The sequence below is a fragment of the Leucopleurus acutus genome (assembly GCF_964270905.1).
Source record: "Leucopleurus acutus genome assembly, chromosome: 7".
NCBI lineage: Eukaryota > Metazoa > Chordata > Mammalia > Artiodactyla > Delphinidae > Leucopleurus > Leucopleurus acutus.
The window spans coordinates 75,105,932-75,123,920 of record NC_139150.1 but is presented as its reverse complement, the minus strand read 5'-3'; positions in this window follow the sequence as shown (position 1 = coordinate 75,123,920).

Below are 17,989 nucleotides of genomic sequence, written 5' to 3'. Positions count from 1 at the left end.
TAGCCTTAGGTAGCTGCCATATTGCCACCCATTTACTATTGTTTTGATAGTACTCTGGGGATAGGTTTTTTTTTTTTTTCCTCCCATGAGCTGAGCTCTGAGTCCAATCAAATACCCACGGCACTCTGGGGATAGAGATTTTTCCAGGAAGCTGCTTGTTCGGACAAAATACTGACTGTGCTCTGGGGATGATGCCTTTAATGTAGCTCTAAAAGAGTTCTGTCCTTTCTGTTGGCTATCAGGCTGCCAATTTTTTGCAGCTATGATGCCACTAAGCTGGGGAGAAAGGCGGGTGGGAATAGCCTCAAGCTACAATGTTAGAGACACCACTGTCTTACCGAGGTTCAGTAGTTTCTCTTAGACAATTTTCAGTTTTTTTTCTGTGGCTTTGGTTAATTTTCCGAGTTTTGAAATGGTTGGTTTTAGTTGTTTTGCCAGTATTTGTATTGTTTTTGTGGGACAGTTTGTGAAGGTTCTTGTCCTACCAGTCCGGAAGTCTGTCTCCTCTAGGATTCTGTATAAGTTACAGAATAATGGCAAAGCAAAGAAACAAAAAAGGAACCTCTTAAAGAGAAATGTTACCCTTTTTCTTCCAGCTTTGTCTTTTTCTGTATCCCTGTCTTGTCTTCTGTACTGTCTTCCAACCTCCCTATGGTGTTCTCTCTGTGATGGTTTAGTGTAGTGAGGAGAGCCTTGGCTTCGGAACTTGAGCACACCCGGATTCCATTTCTAGCTCTGCAACAGTAAGCCAGATACTGACTTTCCTTCGGTCTCAGTTTCCTCATATAAATTGGTGATACTCATAGAATCACAATAAAGATTAAATGAGAAAACTTTTAACGAGCTTATTCCAGACCTGTACATACTAGGTGCACAATAAATTAGTAATATAATATACAATGTATTATTTATTCAGTTCTCTCATTTCATCCCTTTTTACTGACCTATCTTAATGAGTTTTGGTGTAAAAATAGTAGTTAATGGGTTTAGGAAAGTAACTTATAGAAGAAAGATAATGAAAAGAGAATCATGTCTTTTCTTTGCTGTGTGATCTTAAGCAAATTATTTAGCCACTTTGAGCCTGAGCGTCCTCACCTTTTAAATGAGATACTAGTATGTGCCTCTGATATGTTAGGGCCTTGCTTTGAGAATCAAATGAGTTCATGACACTGTAGGCTTGTGGAGGCTTTGCACCATGCACTGTCTGCAAACGTACAGTGGTCTCTAGTTTGTGAAGATAAGTGTCTGGTTCTTGGATTACATTCATGGGATTAAGTTTGCTTTTTTTTTCTTCTCAGAAAACATAAACGTAGAATGTAAAATAAGTTGCTTATTATTTGTGGCACCATTTCCCCCCGTCTTTTAAGTTAGGTAAGTATTTTGCCATATTTATCCATTATGTAGCAAATGACATTTATTGTTCATAGACTTTGGATTTAATATTTTCATTTAATTGTTCACTTTGTGATTTAGGCTAAAATAGAAGAAAAGGCCATTTATGAATGCTGTAGCCGTCGAAATATGTATGTGAACATAGCAAGAAATACTCTGAAGAAGCTGAGAGACCAAGGTAATGTCTTTTCAATTAAGTGATAAGATAAAAAGTTGTGATTAACACCTGACACTGAATTTGTTTTCTTCATTAACAGCGTTGTTTTTAGATATTCAATGAAATGTATGTTTTAAATATTCTGTTGAGTCGAACGTGCAGGTGGCATTTTTTTGTTGACAGTAACAAGTTAGCCTTGAACTTAGTTGTGAATATAACCTCACTGAAGGAGGTTATCAGTGATATATTTAAATTTGATTTCTGGTTATAAAAGTAATTCACCTCCATGTGGAATAGTATCAGTACTTCTCAACTTTTTAAAAATCAGTATTGTCCCCCTAATAAACCTATTTTTTCTATCTCCTTCACCCCCAGTAAAATGAAGTACTGAGGGATAATATTTTATCAGTTAAATTGGGTTTTGTAGAGCCACATACTATTGTAATATCTAAGATTTTTTTCACTCCCCAAAAGCCAACTTTACTCCTCTGGGGGCAGTACCACCCCAGTTGAGAATACGTGGCATGAGTTCAAATAATACGGAAAAACATCTTTTTTTTTTTTTTTTTTTTTTTTTGCGGTACGCGGGCTTCTCACTGCTGTGGCCTCTGCCGTTGCGGAGCACAGGCTCCGGACGCACAGGCTCAGTGGCCATGGCTCACGGGCCCAGCCGCACCGTGGCATGTGGGATCTTCCTGGACCGGGGCACGAACCTGTGTCCCCTGTATCGGCAGGCGGACTCTCAACCACTGCGCCACCAGGGAAGCCCCAGAAAAACATCTTTTAAAAAAACAGTCAAAGACAACTATCTTCCAGATCTCTTATATAGACCCTCCTTTACATGACTACAGAGATATATATACTATTCATGAATACAATCATTTTATATACAGTGTGTCTAACTTTTTTTACTCAGTAAGGTATCATAGAAGTCTTTTGTCAGTTAACCTGGAATCCACATTCATATCTAGATCTGTATGATACTTTTTAAAGACTGCATGAAATTCTATTGTATAGAACCTATACTACACATATTCCATTATATGGAATCTATAATATAGATGAACTAAATGCCTTTGGGTATTTAGATTGCTTACATTTTTTTTGAGTATAAATTCTGTGATAAATATGTGTGAGGATGTTAACACATGAACATTTACTTAAACCCGAGCATATGTATCTTTAGCATAAATTCCTATACACAGAGAAGCTAGCAGAAAGGTTCTGCATGTTTAAAATTGGTAAATATTGTGGTTTTTTTCAATTTTATTTATTTATTTATTTTTGGCTGCATTGGGTCTTCATTGCTGCGCGAGGGCTTTTCTCTAGTTGCGGCAAGTGGGGGCTACTCTTCGTTGCAGTGCGTGGGCTTCTTATCGCGGTGGCTTCTCTTGTTGCAGAGCACAGGCCCTAGGTGCATGGGCTTCGATAGTTGTGGCACGCGGGCTCAGTAGTTGTGGCTCACGGGCTCTAGAGCACAGGCTCAGTAATTGTGGCGCACGGGCTTAGTTGCTCCACGGCATGTGGGATCTTCCCGGACCAGGGCTCGAACCCGTGTCCTCTGCATTGGCAGGCAGATTCTTAACCACTGCGCCACCAGGGAAGCCCTGGTAAATATTGTTAACTACCCCAGAAAGGGTTTGTCCATTTACATCGCCCACTAATGGTGGAGTGTATGGTTTTCCTCACACCCTGCCAAACTTTCTTATTTATCCTATTTCAGAGTGGAAAGGTATATTAAAAAAAATAGTTAATTTAATATATTTTATTACTACGAAGTTGAAGATGTTTATTTCTCTCTCTTTTTAAATTTGCTCTTTGTATCCTTCTGCCCTCCCATTATAAATTGTCCTATTCATTTGTCCTATTCATATTCTCTTTTAATAATACTGCAGATATTTTCTTTAGTTTGTCACTTGTGCATCAGCCTTATTTATACTTTTTTTTTAATAATATAGAGGTTATTTTCAAAGTGTAATCAATCTCTTTTTTATTGGTTTCTGGGTTTTGTGTCATGTTTTGAAAGTCTGTTCCGTTCTCAAGAATGTAAAAACTGTTCATCTGTAATTCCTTTATGGCACTTTTTTAATGTACAGCACTTTAAGTAGACTTAAATACATGTATTAAAATATATGAGATCTCTTAGATTAGTATTTTCATGGCATTCTAGCTTCCCCCCACTTTTTCTCATATTAAATATAGCACATAGAAATAGAACATGCAGGGGCTTCCCTGGTGGCGCAGTGGTTGAGAGTCCGCCTGCCGATGCAGGTGACGCGGGTTTGTGCCCCGTTCCGGAAGGATCCCACATGCCGCGGAGCAGCTGGGCCCGTGCGCCATGGCCGCTGAGCCTGCGCTTCCGGAGCCTGTGCTCCGCAACGGGAGAGGCCACAACAGTGAGAGGCCCGCGTACCACACAAAAAAAAAAAAGCCTCATGTAAGAATTGAAACAATGTAGATGCTTTTAGAATCTCTTAATACTTCTCATAACACAGTTTTTCATTTTACAAAAGAGTTTGCTAACGTATGTCTAGTAAATTCTGCTAAAGTAATAAATTAGAGAAACTTTCTCGAGAGCTCATTAGAGTGAGGGGATCTGGGACTGGGTTACTGATGTTGGGAAGAGATCCTTGAGCTATCTTGCCTTTGTGAGAGTCATCAGGGTTCCCATTGTCTCCTGCTTGTAAACTTTTGTACTTTTCTTATCTGAGTGAGTATTAAGAACTGTTACGCCAGATTTCGAGCCAGAAGGCCTGGATTTATGTATCAACTGTGCTGTGTGGCTTTGGTCATATGTCCTTACTTTTCTGAGCCTCATCTAACTCATCTGTAAAAATGAAGTCAGTTCACTTGCCATTCTGGCTTAATGTAAAGTTTAAATCAACATGCTTAGAACAGGTTTCGGCCTGCTTAATATGCACCAGCTATTACTGATATAATTTTAACTTTCCCATCTCTCATCCAAAGCTTAGGACATCACGTGGTCCAGGGAACAATATTGATTTGTTGTGGCTGTTACTGAAGGACACGAAGACTTGGATTCTTTTAGACTACTGTCTTACTTAATGTTAATCAGAATCCTAGCATTTCATAAAAGGGTTAGTAGACTCTAACCCTACCACTACTTAAAAAGGGAAAAAAAGCAATTTAAATTTTATTGGACAGCTTTTCTTTTTCTCTTAGTGCTCACAAGAATTATTCTTTACAGACATCTTAAAGGCTCCCTTCTAACTGAAGCACAGTTCTGTGAAAATAACTACCCCCAACCCAACCCTGACAAACCAGGAAATATTCTTTTAAACCCAGGCATGACAAAAACTCTTGTAAATGATCATAAGCATATGGGTCCAAAAATTATCCTTTCTACACGCTAAGACTGGAGCCCTAAAAGTCCCAGTGTTCTGGGACTTCCCTGGTGGTCCAGTGGCTAAGACTCTGCGCTTCCAGTGCAGGGGGTCCAGGTTTGATCCCTGGTCAGGGAACTAGAGCCCATGTGCCACAACTAAGTCCCATGCTGCAACTGAAGATGCCGCATGCGACAATGAAGATCCCACGTGCCACAACTAAGACCCAGCACAGCCAAATAAATAAATATGAAAAATAAAAGTCCCAGTGTTGTGACATTTTCTAATCGAAACAAGATTTGTGGCCAGCCATGGCCACAAATGATGGCCGCATCATTAGGCTACAGGTAAAGACATTGTTGCATCTCATTTTCTTTCCCTTTCCGTTTCATTTTATTCCCAGTATCTAAGTGCTTTATTTATGTAATCAGTTTATTAAATCTTAGCAGCCATTTCAGGTAAGTACTGTTGCCACCTCCATTTATACAAATGAAGAAACTAAGGTTCAGAGAGGTCAAATAATTTATCAAAGGTCACTCAGAAAATAAGTGGTAGAGCCAGGATTTGAACCCAAGGAGTCTGACTCTGGAACTTCTGCGTTTACCCCTAGACATATGTAGGCAGTGCTGTGTTCCGTATACTTCATACCCTTTCACTAGGAATTCTTATAAAAAGACTTCCAATTAGTCTTATTATTTTGCATTTTCTCCAAATACTGGGCATAGTTAGTTAATATATTTATCCCACTCCCTCTCCCCCCAGAAAAGAGATAGCAAGAGAATATTTAACATTAACACAACTGTCAAATGTTAGGTCCATCAGAGTTTGAAATGCAGTTATAGAAATATTTTTCATTGGCCTTCCTTTAAATCCTCTCATTGGAAGGCAGTACACTTAACAGTTAAGAAACGGGGCTCTGAAGGAGAAAGGCAAATCTGGGTCTGGGTGCTGGGTAAGTCATGAGTCGCTCTCCCAGTGTCGGCTTCCCCACTCTGAACAATGAGATTATGGTAGCTGCCCCATCAGTAGCTATGAGAATCCGTTAAAATAGTGCATCTGAAGTGCCTGGTGCAGTGCCTGCCTCGTCATCGCATAACAGACACCCAAATAAAAGAGTTGCTGTCATCATCGTCATCAGAGCCAGTTTGAGGGTCATTAATAAAAACAAGTATTCATAAACGGGTCTAGTGAAAAGCCCAGATACACTATCAGTGACAACAAACAGATCACTATGTGTCTAAAAGGAAGACATGGGTCCTAATTCAGGAGTTACTATGTACTAGAGTAGATGACAGATCAAGTTGGTGACAGTCAACTTGTGCTGCTAAAACCACAATCCCCTGGCGTTGGGCTGACTCTGGAAGCAGGTGGGAGAATGCCTGTTTGAGCAGTGGCAGCCCTGATGCGGAAGCAGCTCACCTGCACGTACTCCTTTGCATAATTCTGTTCCTCTTCCTGTTACTTGGAGATCACACTGAGTCTGTGCTCACGAGAGGATCAGGAATGCAAAGGCAAGTCCCTGCATGCAGGTCCTCATTTCCCGCCCCGAATCTATTCATGAATAACTCTACTTCACGTTCTGTTTTAGCTTCTAGGAGGATGTGCTGTCGATGTGGGAAGATCTATGGCGTGACTCCTGCAGGCAAACACAGCAGCGTAGAGGAATGTCACTACCACTTTGGCCGACTGGTGAGTCATAAAGGCAGGTGTCTGGTCGTTCCATTTCATTTACTTGACGAGCCGGTGCCAAAGCGATGGGGAGAAAAGTGGAATAAAGTATTCAGTTCAATGTGTATTTGTTAAATACAGTCCAGTAAAGAGAAACTGTATTGATTCAAAAGTTTCCATTACAAACATTTACTCCCGACCATCACTTCTTAACTTTGGAGCTCGCTGGCTCAAGAAGTATGGCTGTGATGACTCTTCCGCCTGTTTAAGACCTCAGGTCAATCAGCTACCTCCTGACTTCACCTGCTTTTCACAGGCCAGCGTTAGAATAATTGCTTACAGCTTCAGTTCCTTGGCCCCTGCCCTGCACTGAGTGAGGATGAACAACTGCTTCCTCTCCCCCAGCCCAGCCCCCATTTCTTCTCCAGCACAGTAAATTCCCTACAGTCAACTCAGATGTTTTTTTCCCTACTCAGACCAAAAAACCTGGGTACAGTCATCACTGTCTCCCCTTGGTGCACACCCCCCCATTCAAGGCCTTTGTTTTGTTTTTCCCTTTTTCGTTTTTTCTGCCTATGCCAGCGCCCTTAGTTCCCCCACCAAGGATTGAATCCGGGCCACGGCATTGAGGGCACCGAGTCCTAACCCCTGGACCGCCAGGGAACTTCCTGGTGCGCCCTTTCATCTCAGCAGTTTCCAGGTCCCATTTGTTCTGTTACCTCCAAAGTGTCTCTTCTCCACCTCTGCTGCCCCCCACCAGGGCCACAAGACCCTCATCTCCTTCCCAAGCTACTGCAGCATCCTCCCAGTCTTAACACTCCCCTGCCCCAAGCTACTTCTCACCCAACAACCCCCAGAATAATTTTTAAATCACAGTTCTGTTTACATCACTCCCCTGCTATAATGAAAATTCTTCAATAACTTTGTCAACCCTGCCGAATTTGGCCTCTGCCCGCCATCTTGTACCCTTTCCACAGTTTCTTTCCTATCACACTGGCCAACTTTCTGGAGCCTTCTAACCTGCTGTCTCCTTTTCACGCAGCTGGTTCCTTCTCATCCTTTAGGTCTCTGCTTAAATGTGACCTACTCAAGGTTCTTTCGTGACCCCGTGATCTAAAATAGGTCCTCCCTCTTCTATCACAACCTTTGAGGGCCTTTGACTGTCACTGCCTTTGACAGCACCCAACTGCATTTTGTAATGATTTAGTGACTTATCTGCCATCTTCAAAAGACTGCAAGCTCTTGGAGGGACCGAATGTCTCCCCGGCACTTAGCATGGTACCTAACGCATACAGGCTGTCAGTATCTGCGTGGATAGATGGGTGAACAGATGAATTATTTATGTAGATATGGAAATGAATACGAAAGCTATTATAATAAATGCTATGAAGAAAATAAAGCAGGGCAGAGGAAGTAGAGAGGAACAGTGGATGTGACTGAATTATAGAATCAATATAAGAATAATGGATCAATAGTAAAGTAAATCAGACAAGTTTGACTTAAGTGTTTAGGGCTTAGTTTTAGTGGGTGGGGAGACTGTAAATTCCAAAAAGGAAGAAAAATAGGAAGACACTGAAGGAGAATAAAAGTAGCAGATTAACTACTGTGTGGAATAACTAGACAACACAGCATAATGAACAGAATGGGACTTTGGAGCCGGCGGACCTGAGATTTTGGGCTGTTTCACCACTTACTTTCTCTGAGACCTTGAGCAGGTTTCGGAAGCTCTCTGAGCTTTTGTTTGCACATTCATAGAATGAGCTTTGAGTGGCAGTTTAGTGAGCTGACGTGTCCAATTCCTGGCTTATAACAGATGCTCTGTTAATACTGGTCCTCAGCCTCCCTTTCTCATCACAGGAGAAGGTAAGATAAAGCCGTGAGATGTCAAGATTGGATGAGTAATAGAAGGTTGGTTAAGCAAGAGTCTTCAATGCCAGCCTGAAAAATCTGCATTTGATCAGCAATGTACAAGTGAAGCATTTGAGGAAAGTGATGTAATGAAAAATGTGCTTGAGGAAGATTAATCTAACCACATTTTATGGGAAAACTGGTGCAAAACCTACTGTAGGCAGAGGGGTTTTTAGGGAACAGTTGGGAGAACATTACCTTGGGCCAGAGGGAAGAAGGGCTTGGGGTAGGTAAGGGTACGGGTGAGATGGAAGATGTGAGAGAGATAAAAGAGAGATGAAGGCTTAGGCTTGTTGCTGTGAAAATGTGCAAAGTGTCTGGCCAAGGCAGTGGAAGAAGAGGGTGTCGGGATTTCAGAGGTCCAGCCAAGGTTGGAGACAACATCTTTGTTACGGTCTCAGTCTATGTAACTGGGTGATGTTCCTCGGGTCAGATGCAGGAAGGGAGAGGGTGGTAGCCGGAGCCCATCATCCAGGGGCTTCAGCACAGAGGGCAGGTCAGGGAGGAGAATATTTTGAAAGGATGGTTGAGGTAGAGTTAAAGCAGGATAAAGAAGTGATATCAGAAGAGGAGCTGAGGGGCCCGGCCACGATATGGGGAAGCAAAGGGAGGAAGGGGAGAAAGGCATTCAAGACACTGGTAATTATAATTCACCTTCAAAGTGCAGCCTCTGAGAACTCGGCTTCTAGGAGTCAGTGTTTCCTGTTTGTTACATAATGGCTAGAAAAGCAACCATGCAGAGTTTTAGACTTTACATCAGATCGCTTGCATGGTGCAGTCTTAAAGATCCTTGTGCGTGAGACGCTCTGGGAGTTAGCCACTCCGCCTTGTCAAGCTTGCTTGTTTTGATTTTTACTTTTCGTGTGGTTTGCAGTTCTTGGTAGGTCAGAAAGGCGGTACAGCTGTTGTGAAGGTGTCCTTCGATCCCCCGGGTGTCAGGTCGCCAAGGTAGGGCTTGTTCCCCAGAATGCTGCTTGTTTCAGAACCAGAGTTGCTGCCTCCTGCGCAGACCTTGGGGGTCCATAAGCATTTGGTATAATCCACTAATTTTCAGTTGATGAAATTTTTATGAGCTTAGTTGCTCTTGCCAAAACATACAGTAACTTATTTGGCAGTGTTCGTTTCAGCTTCACGTTCAGGACCAAAAAGAAAACCTAGAAGGCTTTGTGAAGACTTTTGTCAAGTTCCCACCCCGCAGCGGGAATCACGGTTGTATTTGCCGTGAATTGTGAGGTGGTACGTTGGTGGTATGTTTTGCCTTATTTATGCATGTGTAAGGAACGTTCCCAGGCTCTCTCTCTCAGTCCCACACAGTGCTGCGATGTTGTTCACACGTTTTCAGATGAAGCAACTGAAGCTGAAAAGAGTTAAGTGACTTGGTGGGATACCTGCACTTGGTGATGGAGCCAGGAGTTGGCCCACGATCCTCTTTCTTTTACCTATTAATTTTTATTTATATATAATCATTGCTTGTCCTACTCATTACGTTGCTGAAATTACAGGGGTGGAAAATGTTATGAATACTACTGTTATCCCCCAAATCAGCATAAAAGCTTTAATTTTAAAAAAGCTATTTTTTTATAGAGACAGTAAAATATTTATAGGGAGTTACCTTCTTCCATATGAGAATCAATACTAAACAGTAGGGGAAAAACAGAACTTGGAATCATGAGACCTCGGAAGCTCCACTGCTTATCAGGCAAGTCTCCTGGATGCTCCAATATGTAAATTATGAGGTTAATAATAACCCGACAGTGATGGTGAGAATCAGATACACTAATATATGGCAAAGTGCTTTGTATGTGTCAAACATCAGGTGAACAGTCATCTTTAACAAAATAAAATTAAATTTTTGTTCCCTGTGGCATATTTGGAAAGCAGATTTGTGGAGTTTAATTTTAATAGATATAGAAGGGAAGTGTTCAGTTTTTAAGCTTAGATTTTTGTTGTTGTTTTGTTTTGTTTTTTTGTTTTTTTGCGGTACGCGGGCCTCTCACTGGCGCCACCAGGTAAGCCCTAAGCTTCGATTTTTAATTGCAGACAATGAAAGCTGTTTCTGGCTTAGAAATCAAATGTTTTTTTTTCATTCAACAAGGTTTATAACTGCATTGTTCAATATGGTATCCACTAACAAACAAACGTGTCGGTATAGAGAACAGAGTAGCAGTTACCAGAGGGGAAGCGGGGGAGGGCAAAATGGGTAAAGGGGGTCAACTGTATGGTGATGAATGAAAACAAAATTTTTGGTGGTGCAACGTGCTGTAGTGTTTATAGAAGTCAAAATATAATGTTGTACACATGAAACTTACATGATGTTATAAAACAATGTTACCTCAATAAAAAATTAAATTAAAAATTTAGTTTGGCAGTCATACTAGCCATATTTCAAATACTCAATCCCCACTTGTGGCTGGTGGCTACCATATTGGACGGGACAGAAATAGAACATTTCATCTTCACAGAAGGTTCTTTTGGCTAGCACTGATCTCTAATGAAAATAATTGTAAAGCCTATGCCAAGAAAATGAAATTATTTTTATTAGCAGAAATATTACCAACATTAAGGAAAAAATTAAAGCTTGGAACATCTTTTATATGACCGTCAGATCCACACACTGGCTTTTGTTACCAAAACTGAATGATTGGGTTAGATTGTATATTCCAGTTAGAAATATTCCTTTAAGATATCTAAGATGTTAAAATATGTTTGCCCAATATGATGTTTAAATTTAATATTTCCGTCTTTATAGCGCTATACAGCCAAAGGTTTGGAACTTACTCAAGTGACAGTGGTTGATCCCAGCCTCCAGGTGGGCTATGATACATCTGTGAAACCAGATGAAGAAGTCATTGACTATAACACTAGGTATGCATTATACACAGGGGTTTGTTTTTGAAATTATAGAACATTCAACATGTACTTTGAGTTTTAGCCTAGGTACTTTTATTTGATTCAACTTTAGAGCATGAGTTAACACTGTTTTCTTTTAATTAATTTGTTTATTCAAAACTATTCATGTTCTGTTGAGTACCTTGCTAAAATTATGCAGACACTGTATTAGGCCCTGGGTAACAACCCGAAATCAGAGATACGGCCTCAGCACTCATGGTGTTTACATGTTGGAATGGTAGGTAGGAGGCTAGAGAGACAGACAAAAATATTGAACAAGTTATTTATTCATTCATTTATTCATTCAATCATTAATCAGTTTCTTCTGAAAATACCATACTATTCCCATTAGATGAAAATTTCTATAATCCTGTAGACGTGTCACTGAGTATACATAGCTTTGATATAGCATACAGAACACTGGTTCAGTGCAAATTCTGTTTTATTATTATTATTAAAGTAGGACATGTTTCTGATCCAAATCCAATGCTAACTTGAGATAGTATGATACAGATGTGCCTTTTATTTTTAAAAACCTCTTATAAAATACCCAACAATATCATTGATTAATTGAATTGGATTTCCTAAAGGCACATAAGCCATATGACGTGACATATTTATATATTTATTTAAATATATCTATTTAATAAATATAAAATAGAAGACATTGATCTTATTGTACAATGAAAATTTAGAAGTGTTAATTACTGGTGTGATTGTATTTATTCAATTTTCTTTAACAAATTCTCCAATGGTACTTAATATGACGTGTGTGGTGTGTGTGTGTGTATACATGCACACATATATACATACATTTGTATATGTATATATGAACAAATATGACTTGATACACATATACACATGTATATTATATGCATTATATACTATAGTACATAGTTTATAGTATTATAGTATATATAGTATACATAATATATATTATATATGTGTACGTCCATAATTTTGGAGCACAGTAAGGCAGGGTGGTCAAGTGAATTAAAAGTTGTTGTGATAAATTTTGAGAATAATTATAAAGAATTCTGCTAACAAGTATTTTTTAACCTAAATTTCCTCATGGTTCATAAAAATGGTTGTATACATAAAAACTCAGTAAAAGTTGCTGTTATCAGAAAATGCATTTTGTTACTAATCTCTCTCCTGACCTCATTTGATTTTTTTTCCTACTCATTTTGGCCATATCCTAATAGCGCCATCTATTTTATATTTTACTTTTTTTTTTTTTTTTACTTTATTGAGCTATAACTGACAAACAAAATTGTACTATATTTAAAGTTACTGTACTCTTATTGGTTCTTGTTCTTCCATGGGTTTAGCGGAATCTTTTCTAACTCCTTTTTGGAACAAGTCAGGAAATGCTTTGCTAATTACTGATAACTCATAACAGCAAAATGAGAACTGAAGGTCTTGCTTTAAAATTAAAAACTTGAATCTTAAAAGAAAAAGTCAAAAGGGGGCTTCCCTGGTGGCGCAGTGGTTGAGAGTCCGCCTGCCGATGCAAGGGGACACAGGTTTGTGCCCCGGTCCGGGAAGATCCCACATGCCGTGGAGCGGCTGGGCCCGTGAGCCATGGCTGCTGAGCCTGCGCGTCCGGAGCCTGTGCTCTGCAATTGGAGAGGCTACGACAGTGAGAGGCCCGCGTACCGCACACACACACAAAAAAGTCAAAAGGATTCAATGCATTGCATTCTTTTAAAATGAACCCAAGTACTCCATCCATGATAATGTCCTCTTAATTCAAATATTTGATTATGCATCACATTCCTTAACTAAGCCAGATGATGGAGCCAGGTATCTTTTGTTCTTACAGGAGACAGTACTATGAACATACAGCTTACCTTGAAAATACGTTTGCAGTATTTTTATCTCTTTTCTCCTAATTTGCAGTAAAGCACAGCAGTAGCCACATTTCTGAACACTTACTTTTAGTATGTGCTTCATGAAAACCACTAGGATAGTCCGTTTTCTGCATGTATTTTCACTGTTTGCATGTATTTTCATTGGGTCCTTATAAGCCATTAAGATTGGTAATTGACCCTACTTTACAGATGAGAAGACTGAAACCAGAAGGCTAAGCAACTTGTTGAAAATCAAATATAATAAGTAAATGGCAGAGTCATAGCATAGCTCAAACTCAGGTTGTCTAGACTCTGCTTAGGGCTCCTTCTGCTTTTCCATGCTTCTCACATTTCATCTTTAGTTTTGCCTTAACGGGAGATAGACTACTTAACTGTAACTGACAAAACTCAGATTATACAGAGATGAGAGTTCACAAAGGAACTTTATGAACTTGTAATAATGTCTCCCCCTGCCTTACATGATTGATCCAAATTATAAATTTTACTAGGTTATATCAATATAACCTAGTAAAGGGATAGTTGGCAGACATACAATAAGATCTTTGTTCTGTTCATCAAATGTTCGTCACGTTGAGTCAGTAATGTGTTCTAACTATAACGGATGAAATCTACTTAGTTGTACTCTTACATGCACTGTGTGTCTTCTTGGGATAGGTTTTCTGGTGTGGTTGAAGATGACTTGAAGGACACGAAAACCTCAATCCGTGATGTGCAAGCCACCTTGTTGAACCTGTTCAGCACTGACACTGTACTAATTGGACATAGCTTTGAAGGTAGTCTCTATGCACTTAAGGTAAAGAGTTAAAGGCTCATATTCTTATAAAACTGTATGCGTTAATGTGGTAGTCATTATCATTGTGTTATCACTGATGCTTGATTTGCCCTTTTAGACAAAACAAGATAAGAATCACTATGCTGATGACTTTGTCCAACTCTTGTAAACCGGAAGAAGTATAAGATGCCCAAGTCATCCGGCTAAACAAGATCAGAACGGAAGTCCATTATCAATTGTGATGAAACCAAAATCGTTCTTTTGACATGGTCTTAGATCATTGTCTTTAATATTCAAGTGGGTAAAACTACGTTTATCTAATAGGTTATTATAGTCACGTCCTGGAAGATACTTTTTCATATTAAGTCAGGTAGATTTATAAAGCCTACCTGTAAGGTAGGCTCAAAATCAAATGGCATGTTCATTTTTCTTGGCATGATAGACTTGAAAATCTCCCCCTTAATACTCCAGGTTAAAATGGTCTGTTCTTTGCTCCATGTTCTAGAACAGGTGTCAGCACACTATGGTCCATGTTAGCCACCTGTTCTTGCAAATCTTTTTATTGGAACAGAGCCACCACACCCACTCATGGATGTATTTTCTGTCACTGCTTTCATACTACAGTGGCATTGTTGAGTAGTTATAACAGAAGTGGTATGGCCTGCAAGCCTCAACTATTTAGAACTCGGAAGAGAGAGTTTGGTGGCCACCCCCGATCTAGAACAGTGCTCTGCAACAGAACTCTCCGTTCTGCGTGTTCACTAACCAATATGGTAGACACTAGTCACATGTGGCCAGTGAGCACTTAAAATGTGTCTAATGTGACCGAGAAAATGACTTTTTCATTTTGTTTACTTAATTTCAATCGTTACATGTGGCTGGTGGCTACCACATTGCACAGCGCAACTCTAGAACTTTGGGGACCTTGACTATTTGTTTCAGCCACCCCTAGGACTTACCTTCATGCCGAGAAGGGCTAGTTCTTCTTTAGTGTAAGAATGTAAGTCAGGCCATTTAATTTTCCTGAGTATCCACCTCTTTCCCTGCAAAGCTGGTACCATAGTATAGATAGTTGTTTCACACAGCACTGTTGTCTCTGCATGTGACAGATGAGACTGGAATGTGCTTCCACCAGACCCCACCCAAGTGTGAGCAAAGAGAGTTGGGGACATAAGCTTTTTGTAAGAAAGCTCTTCACAGGGATGGCCTTCTGTCACCTCAGCGACAGCTTGTCTCAGACTCAGTTTCTCACCATGACTTTCCTTCTCTCATTTTCCAGGAACCGTTCTATTCACTTGTCTCCCAGACCAGAAAATTTGAAACCACTGTGTTTTTTTATTCCTTGTCATCAGTCTGTTTCTTTCACCCAGGTTACTCGTAGATTTCTCTATTTTTCTCTATTTCCCCCACCACCTTCTTTCATGTGCTCAGTATTCTGCAGCCAGGAACCAGTGTCCAGGAGGTGGCTGACACATTAAAAGTGAGAATTTAAAGCATTTATGGATGGGGCGTAGTAGGTGCTAAACATTAAACTTCCGTTCTTCTTTTTTTTTAATAAATTTATTTTTTATTCATTTATTTAATTTTTGGCTGCATTGGGTCTTCGTTGCTGCGCACGGGCTTTCTCTAGTTGCTGGGATCGGGGGCTACTCTTTGTTGCGATGCGTGGCCTTCTCATTGCGGTGGCTTCTCTTGTTGCGGAGCATGGGCTCTAGGTGCGCGGGCTTCAGTAGTTGTGGCTTGCAGGCTCCAGAGCGCAGGCTCAGTAGTTGTAGCGCACGGGCCCATTTGCTCGGTGGCGTGTGGGATCTTCCCGGATCAGGGCTTGAACCCGTGTCCCCTGCATTGGCAGGCAGACTCCCAACCAGTGCGCCACCAGGGAAGCCCCAACCCCTCTCTTCTTAATCAGTCTTTAAATTACTCTTGTCCTGAGGCTAATCTTCTTCAACGCTTTTTCAAAGTACAGCTCTTCTAACAAGGAATCCAAACTGGTACCTGACAGTCTAGGCTCTCAGTTATCTGACCCCTCTCTTATTGTATCACTATTTCCTACTTTATTAAATATCAGGAAAAATTTATTCACCTTTTTCCATGTGTAAGCAGAGGGGATTTGGACCTAGATGGGACTAATCCTTGTCCATGCTCCCTCCCGAGGGACAGACAGACCACTGAAATGGGACTTGCATTAGAGTGAGGTGTCCCCGCACCTCCGCTGAGTCACAAGGTGGGAGGGGCCTGCCTCACCCTTTACCGCCCCTCACCCCACCAGTAATTATTGGAACACCTCTGAGCTCATGCTTCCCCCTGGTGGTGCTCTCTTGGTAGGAACGTGGACTTGGAAGTCAGGCTGCTGAGATTGGATTTCCTTCTACCCTGCTGACTCAGCTTAGGCAACTTTCTTAACCTCTCGAAGCCTCAGTTTCCTTGGCTGTAAAAAGGGACAATAACATACCTACCTTGCTAGGTTACTCTGTAGGTTGTAGTGAAATAATCCAAGTTAAGTGCCTAGTGACTGGCCTGTTGTAACTGCTCATGTCACTTGGTTTTGTAGCATAGTTACTGCTGCTACAGTTACTGCCATCAGTTTCCTTATTCCTTGGGAAGAACGTCTAAAGAGTTTTCCTCTTTCATTTGACAGTTAATTCATACTTCAGCTGTGGACACGACAGTTATGTTTCCTCATCGGCTAGGCTCGCCTCACAAAAGGTCCCTTAAAAGTCTAGTGGCCGACTACCTGTGGAGAATCATTCAGGATGATGGTAAGAGCCTGCTTGTTCGTGATAAAAATCGGGATCCTAAGTCTGACTTGAGTAAATCAGGAGGTTCATGGTAAAGGTCTGCTGTTTGAAATGCTGCCCTGTGGGTTCTCTTCTTGGGTAGAGAATCCTAAAGCTTCTGCTTAAGTAAAAAGTGTTCCATGCTCACTGCCTGGTATGGTCCTAGATGTTCCACAGGCATCAAAACAGCAATTAAACTGAGACTGGTGACTGCATCATGGTTCACCAAGTCGCCTGACCTTGGAATTCATGCATAAAACTTTTGTTGGGGCTTCCCCGGTGGCGCAGTGGTTGAGAGTCCGCCTGCCAATGCAGGGGACACGGGTTCGTGCCCCGGTCCGGGAAGGTCCCACATGCCGTGGAATGGCTGGGCCCGTGAGCCTGTGCGTCCGGAGCCTGTGCTCCGCAACGAGAGGCCACAACAGTGAGAGGCCTGCGTACCACAAAAAAAAAAAACTTTTGTTGGTGTAGAGATCTAATTCCATTCTAAATTTTGCTTTGTACCTCCTTTCATATGTGATTTTCGTTAAGCCTAAAGAGATTCTAAAATGGATTGGGTCCAAGTTATCTCACCCAGGGTAAATAGCGTGCGTTGCGTAAGAAGTATAGCTCAAATTCAGTCGATTCATGCGTGCACTTGCTCTGTAGTGGATTGGTACAGAGGTTTTGCTCTCAGAACTTTTTTCGTTTTTGGTTTTTCTGATGAAAAATACCCAACATTAAACAAGTTAATCAAATACAACAAGTACAGCCACCAACTATCCTGTTAGTGGCATTGTGATATGCACGAGATACGTGTCTGGCTTGGAATGGAGGTTAGTTACTCTGTACATTTCATGTATACCCATATAGGCCCCACTTTTGCACAAGAGGGAGAAGGAAGTTAATTTTGAGTATGTTAAAATTATGTTATAATGCTGGATGTTTCTACAGATGCTCCACTGATCATGTCATTTATTGTACAAAATACAGATTTTACTTTATGGTCTTTACTCTTTCATTCTCTGTCTATTAGACACTAACCAAAACCATCTTGCAGAGAATCTTTAATTTACATTATCTGCTTTGTTAAAAATATTCATATCTCAAATTCCCAGAAAATGCTCTTATAAAATTTGTAATGTGTTCTGCTGAAAACAATCTGGAACCATGGACACAAAAATATTTCACCTAACAACAAAAATACCCCATGTAAAACAAAATCTTCG